Source organism: Corvus cornix, chromosome Z (assembly GCF_000738735.6).
Source record: "Corvus cornix cornix isolate S_Up_H32 chromosome Z, ASM73873v5, whole genome shotgun sequence".
In the NCBI taxonomy this organism is placed as follows: Eukaryota; Metazoa; Chordata; class Aves; order Passeriformes; family Corvidae; genus Corvus; species Corvus cornix.
Genome location: NC_046357.1, coordinates 25,850,678 through 25,864,561, shown reverse-complemented (window position 1 = coordinate 25,864,561; position 13,884 = coordinate 25,850,678).

The following is a 13,884-nucleotide window of genomic DNA, read 5'->3' as shown; positions in this document are numbered from 1 at the left end:
TTATAAGACAGAACATTCAGATTAATGTGATTAAGAGCCTGTGTTCAATCTTAGTAGTAGATTTTGGTATTTTGAAACCAAAGTCAGGCTGACCTATAATGGGATGCAGGTGCTTCTAAAATTAGTATCCACATTCTTGGCAGAGATTTTCAAAGCAGGATAAAAATCTCCCACTTCTATCAAGGGAAATGTGCCAAAAGTTGTAAAATCCAGCTGCATTCCCTAGATGTACACATAACTTAGCTGCAGGACCCAAGGCTAGGCAGTTTTGAGAATCTCTTTTTTTAGTGATTGATTATTGTTTGCATCATTGCTTTATTTTAGGTTGCCAAACTGCGGAGGTTGCAAGCGTTCTTAGAATTTTCTTTACTTAAATTGGCTTTAAGTTTAGAGTTGGGTTTTCTTGCTTCCTTTTTTTTTATCCTCTGAACTAGATAGCTGGAGATTTATGGACATGTTTGATAAGAATACTCTTTGTTCTATGACATTTGTAGAACATTAATATAACGGAATAACCCCTGACTAAATTCTAACACCAGGGAAATTATTTTTGTTGATGTAATAACCACTGCACTGAAGTCCAAAACTCTACTGTACCTTAATGTGGGCAGTTAAAGAAACAAATGGGGATAAAACAAAATGTTTCTGAACTGTCCCTTGAAGACATTTGCATGTGCCTTTCCCTTGTAATTGTCATTTTTTTCAACTAGTAATCTATTGCCCCTGCAGTCATTTCATGTTAAATGTTAAAATCAATGTTAGAAGCAAAAATTCACCTAAGTTCTAGACATTTGCAGCTGATTTCTTCATATTAAATGACACAATAAAAAAAAATCTCAAAAAACACCACCCTAGAAAACATGTACTTTTAGGATTAATTATGAGTTGCTGTATTCCCCTATTCCCTTAGAATGACTCTAAGAAGTGATTGCATTGTTAGTGCACTGCAAGGATTTGTAAGCAGAAATGTGCTTAGTTATCTATGTAAAATGTGTGCTGGTGATGGAAATCACCGCTTGCTGTTGCTGAGCACCGCCTTGCAGAGCTGTCAGTGTTCTGTGTATCGCCTTGAGTTCAGTCAGTATTCAGTTTTTCAGAATCAGTGTTTGTTCCCTGCCTCCTAGCAATGTTCTACTTTTTGCAGCCTACTTATTTCAGCATGGACTTAACAAGGCATATGGCACCTCTTAACAGAAGTGAGGACAGCAAGACTCAGAGACACTTTTTGTCTTGCTCCACATAGTCTTCTTCTTATGTATTTGTGGGACACATACTAACTATGGCTCTTGTGGGTTAATAAGGAATACAGTGTCACAGTCAGACCTAGACAAGTACGTTTTAGGCAATTCTTTTGAGAACAGTGGATGAATGTCTACCCTGCCTCTTGAAGGAGCCACTTCTACTTCTCTGCTGGAGATCAAGGAGACACTCCGCAGTCTATTTTACTGCAGGGGAGAAAAAGGACTGGGCTGTGAGGAGGCATCTGACCCATATGGCTCCCCTATCATATTTTCAGAAGCAGGTGGATAGTGCATACCTGGCACTAAAAGAGGAATCAAAGGTTTTAACATACCTCTGACTTGTATACCAGCTGTTCCCCATGCTGACACTAGCCTGAATTTACCTGGCAGTCAGTGCAACAAAACTCTGAGGAGCAGCAGTAGTTTTGCAGAAAAGTTTTGCAGAAAAAACTGAAAACGTCAGAACCAGCAAAGCAACTTGAGAAAACAGGTACCAAAATATCCTTGTCCATAACTCCTGTAAGAGCAATGACTGAGCCTCCCACAAATATATTTTGAAGTCCACTTGCACAGATCAGTACGAAGATCAGAACAGATGAATGTACAAGTGTTTACAGAATCACAGTGAATCACAGAATCATTTAGGTTGGAAAGGACCTTCAATATCATCGAGTCCAACCTTTGACTGATCACCACCTTGATAACTAGACCATAACACTAAGTGCCACACCCAGTCATTTACTGAACACCCCCATGGATAGTGACTCCACCACCACCCCGGTCAGTCCATTACAATGCTTAACCACCCTTTCAGTGAAGAAATTCTTCCTGATGTCCAGCCTGAGCCTCTCCTGGTGCAGCTTGGGGCTGTGTCCTCTCCTCCTGTCACTGGTTGCCTGGGAGAAGAGGCTGACCCTCACCTAGCTACAACCTCTTCCAAGGGAGATGTAAAGAGTGATAAGGTTCCCTTGAGCCTCCTTTTCTCCAGACTAAACACCCCCAGTTTCCTCAGCTGCTCCTCATAGGACTTATACGGTACACCCTCCATCAGCTCTGTTGGCCTTCTCTGCGCATGCTGCAGCACCTCAGTGTATTTCCTGACTTGAGGGACCCAGAACTGGACACAGCAATTGAGGTGCAGCCTCACCACTGCCAAGTACAGGGGGACAATCACTGCCCTGGTCCTGCTGGCCACATTATTCCTGGTACAGGCCAGGATGCCATAGGCCTTCTTGGCCACCTGGGCACATGCTGGCTCATGGTCAGCTGCTGTTGAGCAGCACCCCCAGGTCCTTTTCTGGTGGGCCACTTTCCAGCCACTCTGCCCCAGTCTGTGGATATGCATGGGGTTGTTGTGACTTAACGCCAGGCCCCTACGCTTGGCCTTTTTGAACCTCATCCAGCTGGCCTTGGCCCGTTGATCCAGCCTGTCCAGATCCCTCTGCAGAGCCTTCCTGCCCTCCAGCAGCAGATAAACACTTCCATCCAACTTGATGTCACCTGCAAACTTACTGAAGGAGCACTCCAGGTCATTGATAAAGATATTAAACAGGATTGGGCCCAATCCTGAGCCCTGGGAACTCCGCTTGTTATCAGACACCAACTGGTTGTGGCACCATTCACCACTCTCTGGGCCTGGCCATACAGAGAGCTTTTAACCCAGCCATTTTTCCAACCCAGTTAAACTTTGCATAAATTAGTTAAAGAGAACACTGAAGCAGTGTATACAGAAAAGGGTTTTTGACATGATTTACAATTGATAAGGACTAAGCAGCACCCCACCTCGGCCTTATTTTTAAATTTTGAGATGGTTCTGGGTTTTTTTTGTCCCGTCTTCTTTCTTCTGAACTTTACAACTTTCTTTTCAGAAAGGCTTTCTCCACAAAAATGTTACTTCACTTAGATTCAGACTGGGAGGCTGCTTCTACCCTCTGTACCCACCTCATTATCCATTCACAAATGTTTCTAGTGCCAGCAGAGGCAACAGCTCCAGATACAATTAAACAGAAGACTCCAAGGCCCCTAGAGAACTGCTGATGTTACCGGACATTTTTTAACTAAACTTTTTTTAAGCTGACTTCATTGTCACACTGCCATGCAAGGTTTCCTTTATGGAAAGGAATTAGCCTTAAGGCTATCTTTTTTTTCCTTATTTCTTTAATATTGATATTGTGTGACCTGTGACAACAATTATAACATCATGAAGAAAATTAAGACGTATTACACATTACATCCTCAGCATGACAAATTGTAATTTAGGCAGATGAGACACAGTAAGAAGTCAGTGTTAATATTTAATAGAAAGTCTTATCTAAACCTTGTAACAGAAGAAAAAACTGGCAAGGAGATAACTGAGGTATGTAGGCCATGTCGCAACTGAATCACATCAAAGATGTGAAACAGACTTTGCTACACCATGCCTGGCTATCTGGTTTTGGCATTAGACTTTCCCAGAAAAACTCTCAGGATGTGTGAATGCCAGAAATCTGCATTTAACCCATGAAAAGACAAAGCATTGGCTGGAAATCCAGTAGAGCAAGCAGTTTCTGGCTGCCCAAGGATAACAGCAGCTTCCAGCAAGGATAGACAAGAAACTGTAGTCATGCAGTTATTTTGCCTCATCCGCTACTGCATCCTGTGAAAATACAGTCCATTATCCAGTAATAAAATGCCCAATCCTTACCTATTTTCCTTCAAAGGAGGGAACATTTGCAAAGCAAGCTATAGTCTGTTCCACCTCCACTCACAGCAGGGAAACATCCAGCAAGAAGTGAGGAAGCCTATTCTGACCAGTTTGCTAATAATCTTTTTCCATTGAATGGTCCTAGGCCATTGGTACCTAGGGCTAGCATGATGGCTGCTTTTTCCATTCCCATCCTCTCAGCTCACCATGTGGCTTGACATGGAGTAGCAGGGAAAAAAACCATATGGTCAAGTTGTCCCTCCTCACTGAACTGTAACTCTGATAAACAGCACAGCAGTAGTGTCTTAGAAATCTCAGTCTGCTGCAGTTTATCCATGGTTTTGCCATAAGATGACATGTGGGAAAACATTGGATACATGCTTTCTGGCCTTCTTTCAGTATCCTATGTGATTGATTGCTCTTTGTGCTATGAAGAACGAAGAAAGAAGAACTAAAAACATCTGATCCAGTAATTTAAAACTTAATTGTGTCTGAAGGAGTTAAAGGAACATCTTTGGAAAAGGCAAAGGGCCTGGTTGCTGGAGAATATCTCAAGAAATGAATGAGATTTTTTCAAGTTAGCCAAGAAATTTGGATGCCCTGTTCTTATTATCTGTAATAAGAATTAAAAATTCAATTTTCCTTGGTAGCTTAGAAGAATCACAGTTAGTTCAGTGACACATGCTCCTTTTGTCTGTCTCCTAGCTCTTCTCAATTCCCTTCTCAGTTTCAAATGACTGTGATGCCAAAGGAAGATCTCTGGATTTGGTTAAGTTTCACTGAATGTTCACATGGCTTTTGGAATCTAGATCTCAAGGCAGGATCTTAAACCTTCTTCAAGCCAAAAATAAAAATAAAAAAGGAAGAAGAAGCTTGAGTAAAACTCCTCCTGCAGATGAAATAAACCAACTTCTGTGAGAATCTTGCTACTGAAATAGTTACATGTGAAAAGGAATCTGCAGGGTTTTTTGGGGTTTGGGGGGTTTTTGTTTTGTTTTGCTTTGGTTTGGTTTTCTTTTTCACTAGAAGCAGGTGGTTGGGTATAAGACCAGCTGGAAATAAAAATCTGTATTTATAGCATCAGCAGAATGAGGAAAGAGCTGGCATAGTCAAGAAAATGTTCTGGGTTATCTCAACTTGAAGGATCTTTTATCTTTACTATTAAAATAGGTTATAGAAACATACAAAAGAACAGACTTTTGCCTCATAAATTGATTATCTGTATTTATTCAACTGTACCAAAATTGTCATGAAGCAGAAGTGTTGAAGTAAGAGACTGAAAACAGATTTTCTACCATAGTAAATCAGGAGAAGTCCTCTTGACACCATTCTGTTGCTCCTGGTTACACTAGAAATTTGATAAATTAATCCAGGTTTTTTGCTTTCTACTAAGCAGGCTATAGCAGAAAATAAGCAGAACTTACGTTTTAACTATTTCTCATCTTGTGGCATCTGGTACCTTTTATTCTGGATTGCTTTAATATTTACACTGCTAACTGAGCTGCAGAACATGAAAATATACATTCTGGGAAGAGAAGGAAAAAAGGCACATGGAAATCTGTAACCTTAAAGAAGTCCGCCTATTTCTACTCACAGCATTTGCAAGTCAAAAACATCACCTCCTCATACTTAAGCCAAAAACAATGGCTTTAAAGCATTGTGCATAAGCAGCTGCATAGCTATCTATGAAGATGGTTGTCAACTTGTACACACACTAGTCATTTTGATCTTTCAGAAAACAAAATATTATTGCTTCTTAAAGAATTCATTTATGATGTTTTGATACTAAAAGCAAACAACACTTTGGCTTCATTACACTGGGCACTGCATAAGTAGGAAGTAAATTATGACACTGATCTGTTGAGCTTACAGCCATACAGTAGGAAGTTGGCTTTTGAGCAATGATAACAAGTCTCTCATTGTTTGTGGAGGGAATGCCATAGTGCAGATATATTAAAATATCATCACTCTTACTGAAATCTGTTTGCAAGCACATGTAGTTCATATGTACATGTTTGTGTGTGAAAAAAATAGTTATATTTGTTTTGTTCCTTTCTTCAAGTATTAAATGTATATTGTTTTTAAAAAGTGACAAGGTTAACATGAAAAAATTGTGATGTAATTTATTTTGATATATATGATCATGAGTATGGATGGGAAATGAAACAGCCTTGCTGTCATGATCCATGAAGCACATGACAATTCAGGTTTGTCCATAAGTTTGCTTCATGTTTGAGCAAAATATGCTAATACGATGGAAAAAAAAAAAAAAGCTTTGTTGTCAAGACAGTTGTTCTGAATGTCATTTTAAAAGTTACTTTAGGGCTTATGTCATGATGTGTGTCATACTTATCCACAATGAAACCCAAATAAATAATTCCATGGACTGGCAAAATTTACTTGAAAAAGTGAAGAAAATTTACATTGTTTCCCCTATTGTAGCTGATCACTTTTTCCCCCAAGGTGTAGTGTAGGAAGCTAAAATAAGAACAATACAGCTTCCTTAACACCAGACCCGAGGTCCTTAGTGCCAGGTCACAAGAACTTTTCAGGCCCACCCCTCTTAAACTGAGAGAATCTGAACAAATACAGTGAGAAAGAGAAGACTCTAGCAGGTATTTTTCACCTACTCACTCTCCTCCTTCATTGCATGAAGCCCTCAAGCAGAGAGAAAACCTAGGTTTCATTCAGATATGTTTTGGGATTTATGATCCATACAAACTATCAGCCTGTTCCCTCACTTTCCCTCAGTCAGCCTGTTCCCTCACTTTCATTTGTGCAGTGTGTTCAGGTAACTGATGGGGATACCAATGAAGCAAATGCTGGAAGGAGAAAAGCATGCCACTTAACAGCACCATGGAGAGAACAGCAGAACGATAGATTTCACCAGCTGTGTCACCTAGAAGGCAACCAATACTGAAAATCTGCATTTGAAACATGGTTGCTGAGGAAATCACCAGTATTCAGACACTGGTGGAAATGGTGGAAAGGAGATTCTGCTGAGCTTGAAACCTTTATCAACTCCCTGAGACTTGCCACAATCTACCAAATCTACATCAGAGATCAGCTTTGAAGAAGGACACAGGTTGTAATGTAAACTATTGGTACTCACATTTTTCCACAGCTAGGTACTTTTAACAACAGTAAATTCTATGTTTTCTGGGACAATCTGAATTAAGATTTATCACCCATGTACCCATTATACTCTAAACTAGGGTCCTGTTCTCTAGAAGGGAAAACAGTTGCTACCTCGGGAAAAGAAGCAGCTTGAAATCCTGATAGATTGCTAGGAGCAGAGACAGACAGGGGTTGAATATGAGCTCTCCTATGCCTCCTGAAATCCGTCTTATTCTCCTGCATTTGCATTTGAGACCTCCAAAAGATTTTGACTGAACTTGCAACACTGTACCCTCCTCTGGAGCAGAATGTCAAATGCAAATGCAAACTGTCAGCTAAACTTTACTATTGATTTTATTATAATAATCTACTTTATTAATAATATTTTTAATCTGATTGACAGTCTAAGGTACTGCAATACTGCCTTCAGTAAGACATGAAAAAAGAGCCATTGCACCTACCACTGCACGGAGAACAGAGGTTTCTCCTCAGAAGATTCCTCCTAAGATTACACCATATCGAGGTAGAACCTGTTCTGTATCACAAGATCTACTGAGCAATTTCCAATTCTTACAGTAGAAGAAGCTACTAGTTTTCTCCATGATAACCAGGTAGAGAAAAACACCATCACATCAGGCAATCACTGACATATTTATTAAAATTTTTAAAAAACTAAAATTGTAAAATTTATGAATAACTCTTAACAGACAAACACACTTAAGATTTTTTAAGAACATCCAGAATTTTCTACAGCACAGTCACTTTCAAAAATTTTTAATATTTATACTTTTGCAGATCCACTATAGAGGATTTGACAAGTAGTTAGTAACCCTATATTGGATACTACAGACATCTATAAATAAACAAACCTTGGCATCCAAAGTTTATTTTAAGAAATGCCTGGGTTTAATATTTTTGTATTTTTAAAAGTTGATGGGAAATTGAAAATGCCACTATTTACCAGGTAAACTCAATTCACAGAGACTGAGTTATTCTCATATGGGGGAATGCTCACAGTGAATTTTCTGCACATGAAACCTTCCCACATACAGCTGTAGATGACATGCTATAAAAAAAGGGCTTTGTTCATCTCTAGTACTGGGGGAGAGGCTGGTAATTCATGCTGGGAAAGCACGAATAAGGTGTGAAAGTGCTGGACTGAGAAACTGAGTTACTGCGAAGGAACTGGCCTTTCTGTCTACAGGCTCAGTAGCCATCTGGGAGATTTAGTCTAAATTCCTTCTTTAATAGATGCAGGAAATTCCTCGTGGAAAGCCTTATTTTTCCTCTTTTCTTGGAAGGATAAATTTCAACCTGAGTAATCAATGGGAAATTAAATACAGTAAGAAGTTAGTAAAATGCAGGACTGGATAGTAAAGATGAATAGAAATTAAAACTTATCTAAAAAATTGTGTTACACTGGTACTTAGCACATTGTCTAAATAATTCTGAAATTATTTAGGTTTGCAGGATCTGGTTTATTAATTAATAGCTAGGGGATTCATTCAGCTAGTTAAAGCTGGAATCACCAGCTGGAATATCTCATTTACCTCATCAGTCCCTAAGTGGAAATTGTATTTTTCTGAGCTGTTTTCCAATAACTTTCCTATTTATATAACTCAAAAGCACAAGTGATGGAGAGCACACTTATTTTATTATAGGAAGACAATGATAATAAATTTAATCTATTACTTTTGCTAAGAGAGCTCTTTGCTGTTTGTACAAAGATTAATAGATTACATCCTTATCTAAATTACTACTATCACTAAAACCAAACATCTAACCTTAAGAATCTATTGACCCTTTATGCATCTGTGCAGTATACCAGTTCTAATGCACTGCAAATAACATTTTGCTTTCACATTGAGCAGGCATGCCATGCAAAGGGGTTAGAGGCAATGCAGCCTTCCGAGTTACAGAAACATTTGCATTTTAATGGGCCTTCTTGAATTTTTTCTTGGCTTTTATGGGTTTGGCAGGCTGTCACATTTTCTTAAAGGATATCAGATCATCCTTGCCTGGCTTGGAGAAGGCATAGCTGTCGTTTAGTAACACAAACAGAAGTCTGCAACTCAGGATTTCTTAGCTGTAATCAGAACCCCTGGGTCTCTAATTCTCTGGAGAGTACAATAATATTTACCTTTCAAAAGGAAGGCTCTGCCATTTCCCTAAGGTTTATAAAGCCAAGGAGTTATAACTCGCCCATACCTGTGTAAGGAATGGTAATTTTGATGGAGGTTGGTATCAAACAAAGAAAATCTTTTTTAAGAAATGCAAGCCTTGCTACTCAAAGTGCTCAAGATGAGCACTCCTCTTGGCAGCATGGTTACAGCAGTGGTCTGCCCTGTGGTCAGCATTTCCAACAGTTCTAAATTAAAGTATCTTGCAGAGCAGTGGCAGTATATGAAAGAAAATTGTCATGAGAGATGCACACCAACTAGACTCTGTCTTTTATGTAGTTCAGTGGTATATTGCATGAAAGGACCTCTTAATGCCTCACTTCATTAGTGGCTTTGCAATGCTTGAAAAACATGATTATCTCCTAAAGTATCTATGAAGATTTGTGTCTTTGCCTTTGATTATAGATGAGAAAAGCTGAAATGAATGCAAAACACATATCAATTGTCAAGTGTTACACCAAGCACTCAGACTATTACTACTACAAAAATATTTCTATTTGGTCCTTATACAAGACTACCAAAACTAGGTCCCACAATTTCTCCCGTCTCTAATCCATGTTTCTTGAAAGAAAGATAGTATTTCCACAGGTTTCCCCATTCTTTAATAGATAAAGTAAAAAGCATACACGTTTCAAATTACTGCTGCCAATGTTTATCATAGGGAATTTGTCCTGACACAACTCTATTTGCCACAACATTGAGTTGTGGCCAACCTCATCTTCATCTTTTAATCAAGATTGTTTTGCTTAGACATGAGCCAAACGCTTGGAATTTCCCCATTCCCAGCTTCTGCTTTAGAACTGAAGCCAGAAGATTTTGCTGTGAATGTCAGTGAAGTACATTTGATAGTTAATGAATGGTTACTGCCTCGCATCCAGCAGTCAGTGGGAACTATTGCTGAGGTATGGGCCTATCTGGCATGATTAAAAGTAACAACTACTCCTGGGGAACAAGATTAACCAGTACCTCCATTTTATCTTTCAAGACCTCCACCAACTTTCAAGACACTGGAAGGTGTGTGTCCAAATCATTTAGAACTGAAGGAAGTATTTGTTGGATGTGCCTGCCATCTTAGAGAACTGCATACAAAAAGGCATGTGAGAAATCAATTTCTCCTTTAATGGTTAAATTACTGAAGCAGAAACCTAAACCACTACAAACAAAAGGAGGTATGCATTTAAAAAAAAAAAAAAAATTTGCTCTGGTGGGTTTTATGCTGTAGTAATGAAGAGTCAGAAACATGAGTAAGAAGTGAACTTGTTGATGAGAAAATTATTTTCTCAATGTGACAAAATGCTCCCTCCAGATCATAAAATATACTCCCTCCAGTATATAAACACAAGGATTCTCCTCTCTCCTTGTTCAAAAAGGAGGTCAACAAACCACCTCATTTCAGTACAAATACTTTCTTGAAAAGCATTCTGTTGTGTTCACAACATCAACCCTTCCCAGATTTTCAAAAGCTGTTGTAATCTTTTTTCACAGAAATCGATTTTAATTGTAACACTGTTCTGCTACAGCCCTATTGTCTGTGTCCTTCTGAATTGTCAATTACTTAAATGAAGAAATAAAGGCTTGAAAGCGCATTGTTGTAATTGATTTCTATGTTTCAATTATCTTATCACAAACAAAATTATGAATTTCATCTGTTAAAGCACAAAGAATACTTTCCTTGGGGGGGAAAAAAAAAAAAGAAAAGAAAAGAGAGAAAAAATAAACATGAAAATCCATTACTGTTTCACTTGTGGTTTTTAAGACAAAAGTTTGAGGCTGTCATTCCAGTCCTCGGCTATACTTTTGGAAATATGCATAGCATTTTTAGTGAGTATATTGATTGTAAAGAAAAAAGGGTTTTCTTAAATATTCTAATAAAGTTGCTTTTCTGCATGTGTAGTCTAGTTTCCCCCACCTAGGATAGTATTTGCCACGTAGTATCATCTCTCAGCCTGCCCTTTCCTCACACTTTCCAAGCAGGGTGTGATTGGTAAGTTCCACACGTGATATTCTCATTGAGTCCCATTAAAAGTATGGATTTGTCCCAGGCAAGTGTGGGCAGATGGGTCTGGGTGCTGAGGAGCTGCTGACACAGAACATTTTAAATGGTCCCTTCCACACTTCAAACCTTTTTTCTGCTGTCCACTTTTACTTTTTCTGGTCATTATTGCCAAAGAAGAAACACATCTGCCCCCACAGGTGGAAACAACCTTTCTTTGCTGTGGAGATGGACGTGCCCTGAGCCGTCAGTCAGTCCTGTTCTGTTGAGGTGCTTACACTTCTGGGCTCCGGTTTCGTGCTGACATCTGGCTTCCAGACAACAGCTGGAATGGTTCCAATGGCAAGCAGCCTATGGGGAGGGCTGCTAGAGTGGAATGGATAGCAGACAGGTTCACCTGAGGCAGACACAAGCCTTGGGACAAGTACATTTGTGAGCTACAGCATGGTTTCTAACAGCAAAATCCCTTATCAAGAGGAAGTAGATGCCAGAGGCACCTAACAGAGCTCTGGGACAACACAGCCAAGTCCTTGGTGACAAATGCAAAACACTAAAAATTTAGGGGAGAAGTGCCTTGCAGGAAGCCCCAGCAGAGTGAGCACTGCTGCCATGGCCCATTGCAACAAACTGAAACAATGAACTGAGCCATACTTGGCACTCATCCCCAAGCATTGGCAGAGTGTGCCCAGCCTGGTTCAGCCTGAACTCTGCTAAGTGTGTGTATAAGGCCTGGAGAGTCAAGTCGGCCTTTGGTTGGTGCTGATTCCTGCTTCAAGGGCTGCTGGTGGCAGCTCTTGGTGCCCATCCCCAGAGCCGTTCCCTGGGTTTGCCTGGCCCTACCTGGTGCAGGAAGCAGGTACTGCAGGACACTTGCAGCGGGGTGATATGGTGGCCAGTAGGAAGCCAGACTGTCCTCTGTGAGAACCTGCCTGACCCATCAAGTTCTCAGTGCAAGCAAAAGCTGACTTCAGAGCACAACACAATGCCTGCTACAGAGCCAGTAAGGAGGAGCTCCCAAACATGCAAAAGCCCACAGCTGTCACCACCCCATGGCCTCCTGACATCCTCTCCACAGCACACCATTCCCAGCTGAGCAGGGGACTGCAGGGACAGGGCCCAGACCTGCAGTGGATGACCTCCAGCATGACACCTGGACAGCCTTTTTCCATGGCCATCCTGGTATTTTCAGTCTGATTATTCAGCTGGAGCTCAAAGAGGTCTGTGAAGCCCTTTGTATCTGGGATATTTCAGACAGTTAAAGCTGGTGCTCTTTAAAAACCTCCTGTAAAATATCTGCCTCCATTGAAGAGATAAATACTATCTCAATAATCCCTGTAGAGATTCACTGCTGAAAAGTGATACCTTTGGACCAAGGAAAAGGAATTGTGGCTTCACCGTACCATTAAGGTAAAGGACAAATATGCACTCAAACAGGGCCTGTGAAAGAAATAATTTTACAGCACAGAGGCCCAGGGCAAGTTGGAACGCAAAAGTCAGCTGGAGTGAGAACAATCAAAGCCCAGTGTTCTGTGCCCCAGAACAAGGGATTGTTAAAGATATATCCTGTTGCTGCTATGAGAGTGCTGGAGGTTGTCAAGTAACTGCATATTTCGTTGGTCTATGTGCATCACAACATTTTGGAAGCTGGTGGGGTTTTATGCCAGTTAGACAAACAGAATTATTTGATTTCACAAAAACAAAAGAGACATCACAGCCCCTGCATCCAGCACACAACTAACACAGTAAAATTCTTGTCACCCACAAATATTCACCCTGCACCTCTGCTTGAGATTATGCACAATTTTCTTCCAGAAAAGGTAATGTGTTCTTTAGAAGAGCAAGAACTTATGGATACATTTTTAGTATCAGAAATGGTACTGAGTGTTATTGAAATACTGCAACAGTTTTCCATTACACCTTAAATTGTCAGAGACTGAAATATTATATTTTATGACTTAAACATTTTCTTAAAGGACTTTTAAAGCTGTGTTGCAAAAGCTGAAGAGAGGACTACCATACCCTTAATGGGGCCCTGACTGAGGCCTGACACTGCTCACTGATGAAGATAAGATAAAGTAACAGCTCAGGGCTGGGGACATTCACTGAGCACAGGCTTACCCGCCTCCAAAGTAGAGAGACCACAGCCCCAGGGCTATCAGCTGCCAGGCTCGAACAGACCCTCGCACCAAGGGGTGGAGGGAGGAGAGGCTCTGGGTATCTTGGAAAAGCCTCTGGTCAGAGGTGCAGTGACTGCCCATCCTCCAACGGTGCAAAGGAGCCCAGCAGAGGGGTCCTCACCAGGGGGGGAGGAAGCTTATCCACAGCAGGAGGGGGTGACATGGCCCATCACAGGCGCCCCCCCTCAAAAGGGTTCCCAGACCCTGCCCCAGAGCACCAGAGATGATGCAGCAGACCCTCAGTGTTGCAAGGGACAGTGTGTCAAGCTGGCCCCTGTAAGAAAGACACGTGGGCATTCCCACCTGGCCCGAAGTGTGTATTAATCCACGGAGTTCTGCACTCTTTGGCGTGTGGCAGTGTGACATGGTGTGTGGCAGCATGTAGCGGCGTGGCCACAGCGGCAACAGGGACCCTCACCACGAGCAGACCAGCTGGAGGGGAGCAACGAGACATCATTGGGACCCTCGGAGGGGTGATCTGCTTCCACCTAAC